Genomic DNA, 13,943 nt, shown 5'->3' on the forward strand with positions numbered 1-13,943 from the left:
AGTGAACCGGGCCCCGACCCTAGGCAGCTCGCGCATAGCACAGTTACTTATGAAATGATTAAATGAATTCGCCAGCGGCCAGGAAAAATTAAGATTACTCTTATCTGAGGGAGTGCGCGGGAGGTTAAAATCGCCTCTAATGACAAGAGGGATAGTACAAGACTCGATCTTAGAAGATAGCTCATCAAGAAATAAGGAGGTGAGCGAGTGATCCGCAGGGTCATACACCACCATGAATTCCCGAAGAGAGTTCAGATGCCTGTGATGAACGACAATACTAGCCCAGAAGATACCATGACCGAAGGCCACGAATTCAAACACGTCCCTTTTGGATCCTACAAAAATCCCCCCTAGTGCCCAAATGAAGGAAGGAAATGCCAGTCAAATCTGTCCATGCCCGCAATCGCAGCGAGTTTGTTGGGGGAGAAGGATTCTTTAAAAGTTTCAACAAGCCCGAGAATATCAACATTATTACCATGAACAACGTCTCTAATTTGGTCCCTGCACCCCCTAGCGCTAAAACCTCTAACATTCCAAAACAAGGCTTTCATTTAAAGGAGAGATTTTTGATGCGAAGGCTAGACCTGCAAGGGGCCATGGAGGTTTTGGAACGTTTGGAGTTGCCCCTTTTGGACGCAAGCGATTGGGGGTGGCCACTACCACCTTCCAAACCCTCCGACCCGCCCCACCAAGAAGGGCAACAGAAGCCGCAACGACAGCAACCTCTTTGGCCTTGGCATTGGCAGCCTGGGCCATCTCATTGGCCCGAATAGAGGAGAGGAGAAGAGATGGCAACCCAAGCCTGGGATCAAGAGAGGCACCCACATCGGATATGATATTTAAAAGATGAGCATCCGACATAGAAGGCAAAACAAGCTAAATCAGGGAGGGAGGAGGAGAGGGATTAGAAACCGTACCTATGGGGGGGGGGATCTTTCGCCACCGCACGCCGTTCCGCTCGCAGCGCCACCGGCTCCCCCGAATCCCGAACCTGCCTGCCCTTGCGGGTCGTGGAGGCAGGAGATTAGATCTGAGAGGACCGCGCCGAGGGAGAAGCCGCCGCATGACCAGAGGGAGAAGCCGAACCTTGGTCCTTGTCCAGACGGCGGCAAATACCCGTCATCAACTGCTTGAAGCCCGAGGAGGCCCGGCTTTTGGCAAAATATTTCCGTACCGAGGTTTTCTTCTTTTGCTTATACTAGGACTTCTCAGCAGAACGGAAAGGACAGTGAGGCAGATCCTCAATGCCAGAGTGGGTAGGAGAAAGAAGACGAGCAGGAAGGTTGGAGCAGACCCCCGAAATCGGAGTGCCGCAGCCACAACACCCTTGTCCTTAAGACCAGCCGCCTCCACACCAGCATCTGCCTGACCAGTCACGCCCTTTGCCTCTTTAGGAGCCTTATCCAGGGAGCTTGAGATTTTAAGAGTTCGCGCTCAGATTCTTCCACACCATCCCATTCAGATTGAGTGAAAACCAGATCAGATCCCCCACTAGGGTTCTGCCCATCAGCAAAGCCCCCACCATTGTTGCCATCTTTGTCAGACTCCTGAGGGTTGGAAGGAGGAGGGGGTGGAGGAGCTTGGAACGCCTCGGCTCCCTCCAGCCTAACCCGCAGCCGCACACCATTAGAAAAGGGAAAGACGTCGATAGTACCACGGACACAGAGAAGATCCACGCACCAGACTTTGAGCCGCACCGGGTCTGCGAGTTAAGTGGCATCCCTCTCCATGTGCTCGACAGTCTATGTTCGGAAGGAATTTCATTCTGCAATAATTATTACTTTTCACCGTGGAAGTTACAACAATATTTGTACAGAAAGAATTTCATTCTACAGATAATTCACACACCATAGCATATACGTCATTCAGGTTTTATCTTCAATATAAACAAACACTATCTACTTCATGTCATTTCACAAGTGAGTAAACTGTATATCGGAACTGCAGTAACATCTTATATCTAATTGTGCATCTGAAATGCTACTTAGGCCATATGATACTCCTTCTGTTCACTAATATAAGATGATTTGGATATTTCAATATATAGACTACATACTGACTGAAATGAGTGAACATACACACTAAAACATGTCTATATATCCGATGTTGTAAAAGTTAAAACAACTTATAAAACTAAACAGAGGGAGTAGAAAACTTTCATTCTACCTTGCCAACTTTTTAGCACTTATGTGGAATTCGGAAATGCAGGCATGCAGGGTAGCGAGGATTTTGAGGGCAACGTCGATATGTCGTATAGCGAGTACGCTCATGGCAGCGACAATAGCGGAAACATGAACAAAAAAGATAGTAACTGCTTCTCTCTAGAAAAATAAAATTCTCCTATGAACATACTTACACAATTGAGATGGCCATGTAAGAAATCATGTCACCAATATGTTTTCTAGATTTTATTTTGTCTGTTTTGGAATACCATGGAAAGAATAGAAAAGGAAGGACATCTATTTTGCCACCCTAGATCTATTTTTTGTGTCTCGGTATTGCAACAAGAACATGCCATTGTACGTTTGTCAATTGAGAAAATTATGGAAAGAATAGGAAAGAGTATAAGAAAACTTGATTTAGAGAATCCAACACTTCAATGAGAGAAGGGAGGATTTAGTTTGCCATTGTAAATTTATTTTTCCTTTTTCAGAGTTGCAACGGTAACTGCGCTAGAAGCTGAACAATTAATCAGAAAGATTAGCACGGAGGGCTTCCTCCGACGCCGCCTCGTGGGCTTCTGAAGCCTCCCTATGCGCTACGACGGCTGCGGCAGCCGCCTCTGCTTGTAGACGCATCCGAAGCCTCGTAGGGCAGTCATGCCGCGCCTCCTTTTCAGATTCGTGTCAGGCCGTGGAGGCGCAAATGGCCTTCGTTTCAGCGCCTGACGCCCTGGGGATGAGGTTCCACCTAAAAGGTTCCGACGACATGATGAGGTTACGCCATGCGGCCATGGTGACCATTGTCGGTGACGCGCCACGACATCCTCCGGCCCCGGATCCGGCCGCCAGTTGGGCAACGGATTTCCCGCCGGCTTGCTGAAGACCATGGGAGGGCGTACTCCTTCCGGGAGCATCGGAGAGCAATGCAGATGACTATCTGCTCTTCGAGGCTGCAAAGGATGAGCTCCCAGTCCTCGGATTTAGAAATGCCACAGTCGGCTCCATGCGCCGGCAAGGAGAGGAACTTCGGAGCTCGCTGGAGAGGATCTTGGGAGTGGAGTAGAGGGGTGGGGACTATAGTGGAATGTGACTCGGGTTTCGGCCGGTGGTGCAGGTAGGTCCATTTCTACTTTGTGGTAATGCACGACATTCAACTATATGATACAACATGGCAATGGCTGAGGAGACATAGGATTTGCCTTCTTGGCTCGTTGGGCATCACGGGCGGGGCACACCTCGTCCCCTTGATGGCGGTGGTGGATCAAAATGAATATGTGGGAGGGGAACATCGCGTATTGAACAGGGCGGTTGGATGGGGACTTCGCCTTGGTTCTCTGTGGGGAAGTATGGTGTGAAGGATGGAGGGTGCCATGGCGAAGGTAGGTGACATCATCTGGTTATAAAGGAGAGGGATCTTGCGAGAAACGTCCTGCTACAACGAGAAACCAAGCGGAAAGGGGATGGTCTAGTCAGAAAAGGGAAGGGCGCCTTGTGGGGTCGGGTTTTTGTGATGGGATCACGTGTTGGAGATAATAGGCGAATAGTCCGGACAACTACATTTCTGCCCCATATATGGGATGGATTTGGGGGCACCCAGACTATCTAGATGGTTGGATTTTGAGGAGCCGTTGGACGCCTGTTTGATGTCCGAACACGTCCGGACGTATGAGGTGATAAATGAGCGTCAACCTTAAAAAAGACCATTGTGTTTGGTTCATTTATATGCATTGTAGACCGTAGCAATGCACAGACGTTCTACTAGTGTTCATATATTTACCATTTGGTCTTTCTATATGTATATATTTTGAATATTGTTGTTTGCTAAAAATAATAGATGGGACCGCGAGAAGAATTATGGGAGGGGGTCTCTGCGGCGGACATGGAGAAGCATTATCTATGGACGCGGGACAAGTATCAAGCAGAGCATCACAGGGAGGCAATGTTAGCTTGGGTCATTAGTGTTCTAATGGGCCAGTGTTCTCTCCCAACGATGGAGAAGATAACAGAGAGGCAGTTCAATGACCTCGTGGTGTGCATCAAGACAGAGGCGGCTGATAACCCACAATGGGCCATCGCGATAGTCTGTGAGGGTAGTGTCTCACCCAAATTTATTGATTCAACACAAGGGAGACAAAGAAATATTTATAAGCCTTAGCAGTTGAGTTGTCAATTCAACCATACCTGAGAATAAATTCTTGTAGCAAAATATTAGTAGCACAGTAATATAATAGTTTTGATAGTGGTAGCAACAGTACAAATAGTAACGGTAACGATAATAGTAGTAGTTTCATAGCAGTGGGAACAATAGCACCAATAGTAGTAACTTAGCAAACACAATATGAGAAATGTTGGGGAACGTAGTAATTTCAAAAAAATTCCTACGCACACACAAGATCCTGGTGATGCATAGCAACGAGAGGGGAGAGTATGTCCACGTACCCTCATAGACTGAAAGCGGAAGCGTTAGAACAACGCGGTTGATGTAGTCGTATGTCTTCACGGCCCGACCGATCAAGCACCAAAACTACGGCACCTCCGAGTTCTACCACACGTTCAGCTCGATGACGTCCCTCGAACTCCGATCCAGCCGAGTGTCGAGGGAGAGTTCCGTCAGCACGACAATGTGGTCACGATCTTGATGTTCTACCGTCGCAGGGCTTCGCCTAAGCACCGCTACAATATTATTGAGGAGGACTATGGTGGAGGGGGGCACCGCACACGGCTAAGAGATCAAGAGATCAATTGTTGTGTCTAGAGGTGCCCCCCTACCCCCGTATATAAAGGAGCAAGGGGGGAGGGGGCGGCCGACCTAGGAGGGGGCGCGCCACGGGGAGTCCTACTCCCACCGGGAGTAGGACTCCCTCCTTCCTTGTTGGACTAGGAGAAAGGGGGAAAGAGGAGGGAGAGAGAGGAAGGAAGGGGGGGGGGGTGGCGCCGCCCCTCTCTCCTTGTCCTATTCGGACTAGGGGGGAGGGGCGCGCGGCCCAGCCCTTGCCTCCTCTCCTCTTCTCCACTAAGGCCCACTATGGCCCATTAAGCCCTCGGGGGGTTCCGGTAACCTCCCGGTACTCCGGTAAAATCCCGATTTCACCCGGAACACTTCCGATATCCAAATATATGCTTACAATATATCAATCTTCATGTCTCGACCATTTCGAGACTCCTCATCATGTCCATAATCACATCCGGGACTCCAAACAACCTTCGGTACATCAAAACTCATAAACTCATAATATAACTGTCATCGAAAACTTAAGCGTGCGGACCCTACGGGTTCGAGAACTATGTAGACATGACCGAGACACATTTCCGGTCAATAACCAATAGCGGAACTTGGATGCTCATATTGGCTCCTACATATTCTACGAAGATCTTTATCGGTCAAACCGCATAACAACATATGTTGTTCCCTTTGTCATCGGTATGTTACTTGCCCGAGATTCGATCGTCGGTATCTCAATACCTAGTTCAATCTCGTTACTGGCAAGTCTCTTTACTCGTTATGTAATGCATCATTCCATAACTAACTCATTAGTTACATTGCTTGCAAGGCTTATAGTGATGTGCATTACTGAGAGGGCCCAGAGATACCTCTCCGACAATCAGAGTGAAAAAACCTAATCTCGAAAAACGCCAACTCAACATGTACCTTTGGAGACACCTGTGGAGCTCCTTTATAATCACCCAGTTACGTTGTGACATTTGGTAGCACACAAAGTGTTCCTCCGATAAACGGGAGTTGCATAATCTCATAGTTGTAGGCACATGTATAAGTCATGAAGAGTGCAATAGCAACGTACTAAACGATCAAGTGCTAAGCTAACGAAATGGGTCAAGTCAATCACATCATTCTCCTAATGATGTGATCCCATTAATCAAATGACAACTCATGTCTATGGTTAGGAAACATAACCATCTTTGATTAATGAGCTAGTCAAGTAGAGGCATACTAGTGACATTAAGTTTGTCTATGTATTCACACATGTATCATGTTTCCGGTTAATACAATTCTGACATGAATAATAAACATTTATCATGATATAAGGAAATAAATAATAACTTTATTATTGCCTCTAGGGCATATTTCCTTCAGTCTCCCACTTGTACTAGAGTGAATAATCTAGATTACATGGTAATGATTCTAACACCCATGGAGCCTTGGTGTTGACATGTTTTGCTCGTGGAAGAGGCTTAGTCAACGGGTCTGCAACATTCAGATCCGTATGTATCTTGCAAATCTCTATGTCTTCCACCTGGACTTGGTCCCGGATGGAATTGAAGCATCTCTTGATGTGCTTGGTCCTCTTGTGAAATCTGGATTCCTTTGCCAAGGCAATTGCACCAGTATTGTCACAGAAGATCTTCATTGGTCCCGATGCACTAGGTATGACACCTAGATCGGAAATGAACTCCTTCATCCAGACTCCTTCATTTGCAGCTTCCGAAGCAGCTATGTACTCCACTTCACATGTAGATCCCGCCTCGACACTTTGTTTAGCACTGCACCAACTGACAGCTCCACCGTTCAATATAAACACGTATCCAGTTTGCGATTTAGAATCGCCTAGATCAGTGTCAAAGCTTGCATCGACGTAACCATTTACGACTAGCTCTTTGTCACCTCCATAAACGCGAAACATATCCTTAGTCATTTTCATGTATTTCAGGATATTCTTGACCGCTGTCTAGTGATCCACTCCTGGATTACTTTGGTACCTCCCTGCTAAACTTATTGCTTAGCATATATCAGGTCTGGTACATATCATTGCATACATGATAGAGCCTATGGCTGAAGCATAGGGAACTTCTTTCATTTTCTCTCTATCTTCTGCTGTGGTCGGGCATTGAGTCTGACTCAACTTCACACCTTGTAATACATGCAAGAACCCTTTCTTTGCCTGATCCATTTTGAATTTTTTCAAAACTTTATCAAGGTATGTGATTTGTGAAAGTCCAATTAAGCGTCTTGATCTATCTCTATAGATCTTGATACCCAATATGTAAGCAGCTTCACCGAGGTCTTTCATCGAAAAACTTTTATTCAAGTATCCCTTTATGCTATCCAGAAATTCTATATCATTTCCAATCAACAATATGTCATCTACATATAATATCAGAAATGCTATAGAGATCCCACTCACTTTCTTGTAAATACAGGCTTCTCCAAAAGTCTGTATAAAACCATATGCTTTGATCACACTATCAAAGCGTTTATTTTAACTCCGAGAGGCTTGCACCAGTCCATAAATGGATCGCTGGAGCTTGCACACTTTGTTAGCACCTTTTGGATTGGCAAAACCTTCTGGTTGCATCATATACAACTCTTCTTCCAGAAATCCATTCATGAATGCAGTTTTGACATCCATTTGCCATATTTCATAATCATAAAATGCAGCAATTGCTAACATGATTCAGACAGACTTAAGCATCGCTACGGGTGAGAATGTCTCATCGTAGTCAACCCCTTGAACTTGTCGAAAACCTTTTGCAACAAGTTGAGCTTTGTAGACAGTAACATTACCATCAGCGTTAGTCTTCTTCTTGAAGATCCATTTATTCTCGATGGCTTGCCGATCATCAGGCAAGTCAACCAAAGTCCATACTTTGTTCTCATACATGGATCCCATCTCATATTTCATGGCCTCAAGCCATTTTGCGGAATCTGGGCTCATCATCGCTTCATCATAGTTCGTAGGTTCGCCATGGTCAAGTAACATGACTTCCAGAATAGGATTACCGTACCACTCTGGTGCGGATCTTACTCTGGTTGACCTACGAGGTTCAGTAGTAACTTGATATGAAGTTTCATGATCAATATCATTAGCTTCCTCACTAATTGGTGTAGTTGTCATAGGAACCGGTTCTTGTGATGAACTACTTTCCAATAAGGGAGCAGGTACAGTTACCTCATCAAGTTCTAATTTCCTCCCACTCACTTCTTTCGAGAGAAACTCTTTTTCTAGAAGGATCCGAATTTAGGAACAAAAGTCTTGCCTTCAGATCTGTGATAGAAGGTGTACCCAATAGTCTCTTTTGGGTATCCTATCAAGACACATTTCGCCGATTTGGCTTCGAGCTTATCTGGTTGAAGTTTCTTCACACAAGCATCGCAGCCCTAAACTTTTAAAAATGACAACTTTGGTTTCTTGCCAAACCACAGTTCATAAGGCGTCGTCTCAACGGATTTTGATGGTGCCCTATTTAACGTGAATGCGGTCGTCTCTGAAGCATAACCCCAAAATGATAGCGGTAAATCAGTAAGAGACATCATAGATCGCACCATATCTAGTAAAGTACGATTACGATTTTCGGACACACCATTTCGCTGTGGTGTTCCGAGTGGCGTGAGTTGCGAAACTATTCCACATTGTTTCAAATGTAAACCAAACTCGTAACTCAAATATTCTCCTCCACGATCAGATCGTAGAAATTTTATTTTCTTGTTACGATGATTTTCCACTTCACTTTGAAATTCTTTGAACTTTTCAAATGTTTCAGACATGTGTTTCATTAAGTAGATATACCCATATCTGCTCAAATCATCTGTGAAGGTGAGAAAATAACGATACCCGCCGCGAGCCACAACATTCATTGGACCACCTACATCAGTATGTATGATTTCCAACAAGTCTATTGCTCGCTCCATAGTTCCGGAGAACGGCGTTTTAGTCATCTTTCCCATGAGGCACGGTTCACAAGTATCAAGTGATTCCAGAAGTCCATCAGTATGGAGTTTCTTCATGCGCTTTACACCAATATGACCTAAACGGCAGTGCCACAAATAAGTTGCACTATCATTATCAACTCTGCATCTTTTGGCTTCAACATTATGAATATGTGTATCACCACTATCGAGATTTAATAAAAATAGACCACTCTTCAAGGGTGCATGACCATAAAAGATATTACTCATATAAATAGAACAACCATTATTCTCTGATTTAAATGAATAACCATATCGCATCAAACAAGATCCAGATATAATGTTCATGGTCAATGCTGGCACCAAATAACAATTATTCAGGTCTAAAACTAATCCTGAAGGTAGATGTAGAGGTAGCGTGCCGACTGCGATCACATCGACTTTGGAACCATTTCCCACGCATATCGTCACCTCGTCCTTAGCCAATCTTCGCTTAATCCATAGTCCCTGTTTTGAGTTGCAAATATTAGCAACAGAACCAGTATCAAATACCCAGGTGCTAATGCGAGCATTAGTAAGGTACACATCAATAACAAGTATATCACATATACCTTTGTTCACTTTTCCATCCTTCTTATCCACCAAATACTTGGGGCAGTTCCGCTTCCAGTGACCAGTCTGTTTGCAGTAGAAGCACTCGGTCTCAGGTTTAGGTCCAGACTTGGGTTTCTTCTCTTGAGCAGCAACTTGTTTGCTGTTCTTCTTGAAGTCCCCCTTCTTCTTCCTGTTACCCTTTTTCTTGAAACTGGTGGTCTTATTGACCATCAACACTTGATGCTCCTTCTTGATTTCTACCTCTGCAACCTTTAGCATTGCGAAGATCTTGGGAATAGTCTTGTCCATCCCTTGCATATTATAGTTCATCACGAAGCTCTCGTAGCTTGGTGGCAGTGATTGAAGAATTCTGTCAATGACACTATCATCAGGAAGATTAACACCCAGTTGAATCAAGTGATTATTATACCCAGACATTGTGAGTATATGTTCACTGACAGAACTATTCTCCTCCATCTTGCAGCTATAGAACTTATTGGAGACTTCATATCTCTCAATCCGGACATTTGCTTGAAATATTAACTTCAACTCCTGGAACATCTCATATGCTCCATGACGTTTAAAACGTCGTTGAAGTCCTGATTCTAAGCCATAAAGCATGGCACACTGAACTATCGAGTAGTCATCAGCTTTGCTCTGCCAGATGTTCTTAACGTCATCAGTTGCATCTGCAGTAGGCCTGGCACCCAGCGGTGCTTCGAGGACGTAATTCTTCTGTGCAGCAATGAGGATAATCCTCAAGTTACGGACCCAGTCCGTGTAATTGCTACCATCATTTTTCAACTTAGCTTTCTCAAGGAACACATTAAAATTCAACGGAACAACAGCACGAGCCATCTATCTACAATCAAACATAGACAAGCAAAATACTATCAGGTACTAAGTTCATGATAACTTTAAGTTCAATTAATCATATTATTAAAGAACTCCCACTTAGACAGACATATCTCTAGTCATCTAAGTGATCACGTGATCCAAATCAACTAAACCATGTCCGATTATCACGTGAGATGGAGTAGTTTTTAATAGTGAACATCACTATGTTGATCATATCTACTATATGATTCACGTTCGACCTTTCGGTCTCCGTGTTCCGAGGCCATATTTGTATATGCTAGGCTCGTCAAGTTTAACCTGAGTATTCCGCGTGTGCAACTGTTTTGCACCCGTTGTATTTGAATGTAGAGCCTATCACACCCGATCATCATGTGGTGTCTCAGCACGAAGAACTTTCGCAACGGTGCATACTCAGGGAGAACACTTCTTGGTAATTAGTGAGAGATCATCTTAAAATGCTACCGTCAATCAAAGCAAAATAAGATGCATAAAGGATAAACATCACATGCAACCAATATAAGTGATATGATATGGCCATCATCATCTTGTGCTTGTTGATCTTTATCTCAAAAGCACCGTCGTGATCACCATCGTCACCGGTGCGACACCTTGATATCCATCGTAGCATCGTTGACGTTTCGCCATCTATTGCTTCTACGACTGTCGCTACCACTTAGTGATAAAGTAAAGCAATTATAGGGCATTTGCATTTCATACAATAAAGAGACAACCATATGGCTCCTGCCAGTTGCCGATAACTCGGTTACAAAACTTGATCATCTCATACAATAAAATATAGCATCACGTCTTGACCATATCACATCACAACATGCCCTGCAAAAACAAGTTAGACGCCCTCTACTTTGTTGTTGCAAATTTTAATTGGTTGCTATGGGCTGAGCAAGAACCGTTCTTACCTACGCATCAAAACCACAACGATAGTTCGTCAAGTTAGTGTTGTTTTAACCTTCGCAAGGACCGGGCGTAGCCACACTCGGTTCAACTAAAGTTGGAGAAACTGACACCTGCCAGCCACCTGTGTGCAAAGCACGTCGGTAGAACCAGTCTCGCGTAAGCGTACGCGTAATTTCGGTCCGGGCCGCTTCATCCAACAATACCGCCTAACCAAAGTATGACATGCTGGTAAGCAGTATCACTTGTATCGCCCGCAACTCACTTGTGTTCTACTCGTGCATATAACATCTACGCATAAAACCTCGCTCGGATGCCACTGTTGGGTAACGTAGTAATTTAAAAAAAATTCCTACACACACGCAAGAGCATGGTGATGCATAGAAACGAGAGGGGAGAGTATGTCCACGTACCCTCGTAAACCGCGGAAGTGTTAGAACAACGCGGTTGATGTAGTCGTACGTCTTCACGGCCCGACCGATCAAGCACTGTAACTACGACACCTCCAAGTTCTAGCACATGTTCAGCTTGATGACATCCTTCGAACTCCAATCCAGCCGAGTGTCGAGGGAGAGTTCCGTCAGCATGACGGCATGGTGACGATCTTGATGTTCTACTGTCACAGGGCTTCGCCTAAGCACCGCTACAATATTATTGAGGAGGACTATGCTGGAGGGGGGCACCGCACATGGCTAAGAGATCAAGAGATCAATTGTTGTGTCTAGAGGTGCCCCCTGCCCCCGTATATAAAGGAGCAAGGGGGGAGGGGGCGGCCGGCCTATGAGGGGGCGCGCCAAGGGGAGTCCTACTCCCACCGGGAGTAGGACTCGCTCCTTCCTTGTTGGACTAGGAGAAAGGGGGAAAGAGGAGGGATAGAGAGGAAGGAAAGGGGGGGGGGCGCCGCCCCCCTCTCCTTGTCCTATTTGGACTAGGGGGAGGGGCGCACGACCCAGCCCTTGCCTCCTCTCCTCTTCTCCACTAAGGCCCACTATAGCCCATTAAGCCCCCGGGGGGTTCCGGTAACCTCCCGGTACTCCGGTAAAATCCCGATTTCACCCGGAACACTTCCGATATCCAAATATAGGCTTCCAATATACCAATCTTCATGTCGCGACCATTTTGAGACTCCTCGTCATGTCCATAATCACATCCGGGACTTCGAACAACCTTCGGTACATCAAAACTCATAAACTCATAATATAACTGTCATCGAAACCTTAAGCGTGCGGACCCTACGGGTTCGAGAACTATGTAGACATGACCGAGATACATTTCCGGTCAATAACCAATAGCGGAACCTGGATGCTCATATTGGCTCCTACATATTCTATGAAGATCTTTATCGGTCAAACCGCATAACAACATACGGTGTTCCCTTTGTCATCGGTGTGTTACTTGCCCGAGATTCGATCGTCGGTATCTCAATACCTAGTTCAATCTCGTTACCGGCAAGTCTCTTTACTCGTTATGTAATGCATCATTCCATAACTAACTCATTAGTTACATTTCTTGCAAGGCTTATAGTGATGTGCATTACCGAGGGGGCCCAGGGATACCTCTCCGACAATTAGAGTGACAAGACCTAATCTCAAAATACACTAACTCAACATGTACCTTTGGAGACACCTGTAGAGCTCCTTTATAATCACCCAATTATGTTGTGACGTTTGGTAGCGCACAAAGTGTTCCTCCGGTAAACGGGAGTTGCATAATCTCATAGTTGTAGGAACATGCATAAGTCATGAAGAGAGCAATAGCAACATACTAAACGATCAAGTGCTAAGATAACGAAATGGGTCAAGTCAATCACATCATTCTCCTAATGATGTGATCCCGTTAATCAAATGACAACTCATGTCTATGGTTGGGAAACATAACCATCTTTGATTAATGAGCTAGTCAAGTAGAGGCATACTAGTGACATTAAGTTTGTCTATGTATTCACACATGCATCATGTTTCCGGTTAATACAATTCTAGCATGAATAATAAACATTTATCATGATATAAGGAAATAAATAATAATTTTATTATTGCCTCTAGTGCATATTTCCTTCAAGAAAAACGTAAGCATTGGATCAGCAATGGATGTTCATATGGATGACAATCATTCTATAATAATCACAACCTAGAGCGATACAAGATAGCTCCATTTCATCAATTATATGTAGGCATGTATGAGGGAGTCCTGGATTAAGGGGTCCTCTGACAGCCGGACTATATACTTTGGCCGGACTGTTGGACTATGAAAATACAAGATTGCAGACTTCGTCCCATGTCCGGATGGGACTCTCCTTTGCGTGGAAGGCAAGGTTGGCAATTCGGATATGTAGATATCCTTCTCTGTAACCGACTCTGTGTAACCCTAGCCTCCTCTGGTGTCTATATAAACCGGAGGGTTTAGTCCATAGGAGAACAACAATCCTAATCATAGGCTAGCTTCTAGGGTTTAGCCTCTACGATCTCGTGGTAGATCAATTCTTGTAATACTCATATCATCAAGATCAATCAAGCAGGAAGTAGGGTATTACCTCCGCCGAGATGGCCCGAACCTGGGTAAACATCGTCTCCCCCACCTCCTATTACCATTAATTAGCCTTAGACGCACAGTTCAGGACCCCCTACCCGAGATCCGCCGGTTTTGACACCGACATTGGTGCTTTCATTGAGGGTTCCACTATGTCATCATGATAAGGCTTGATGGATCCTTCAATCATCTTCAACGACGCAGTCCAGGGGGAGGTTTTCCTCCCCGGACAGATCTTCGTATTCGGC

Source organism: Triticum aestivum, chromosome 2B (genome assembly GCF_018294505.1).
Source record: "Triticum aestivum cultivar Chinese Spring chromosome 2B, IWGSC CS RefSeq v2.1, whole genome shotgun sequence".
NCBI lineage: Eukaryota > Viridiplantae > Streptophyta > Magnoliopsida > Poales > Poaceae > Triticum > Triticum aestivum.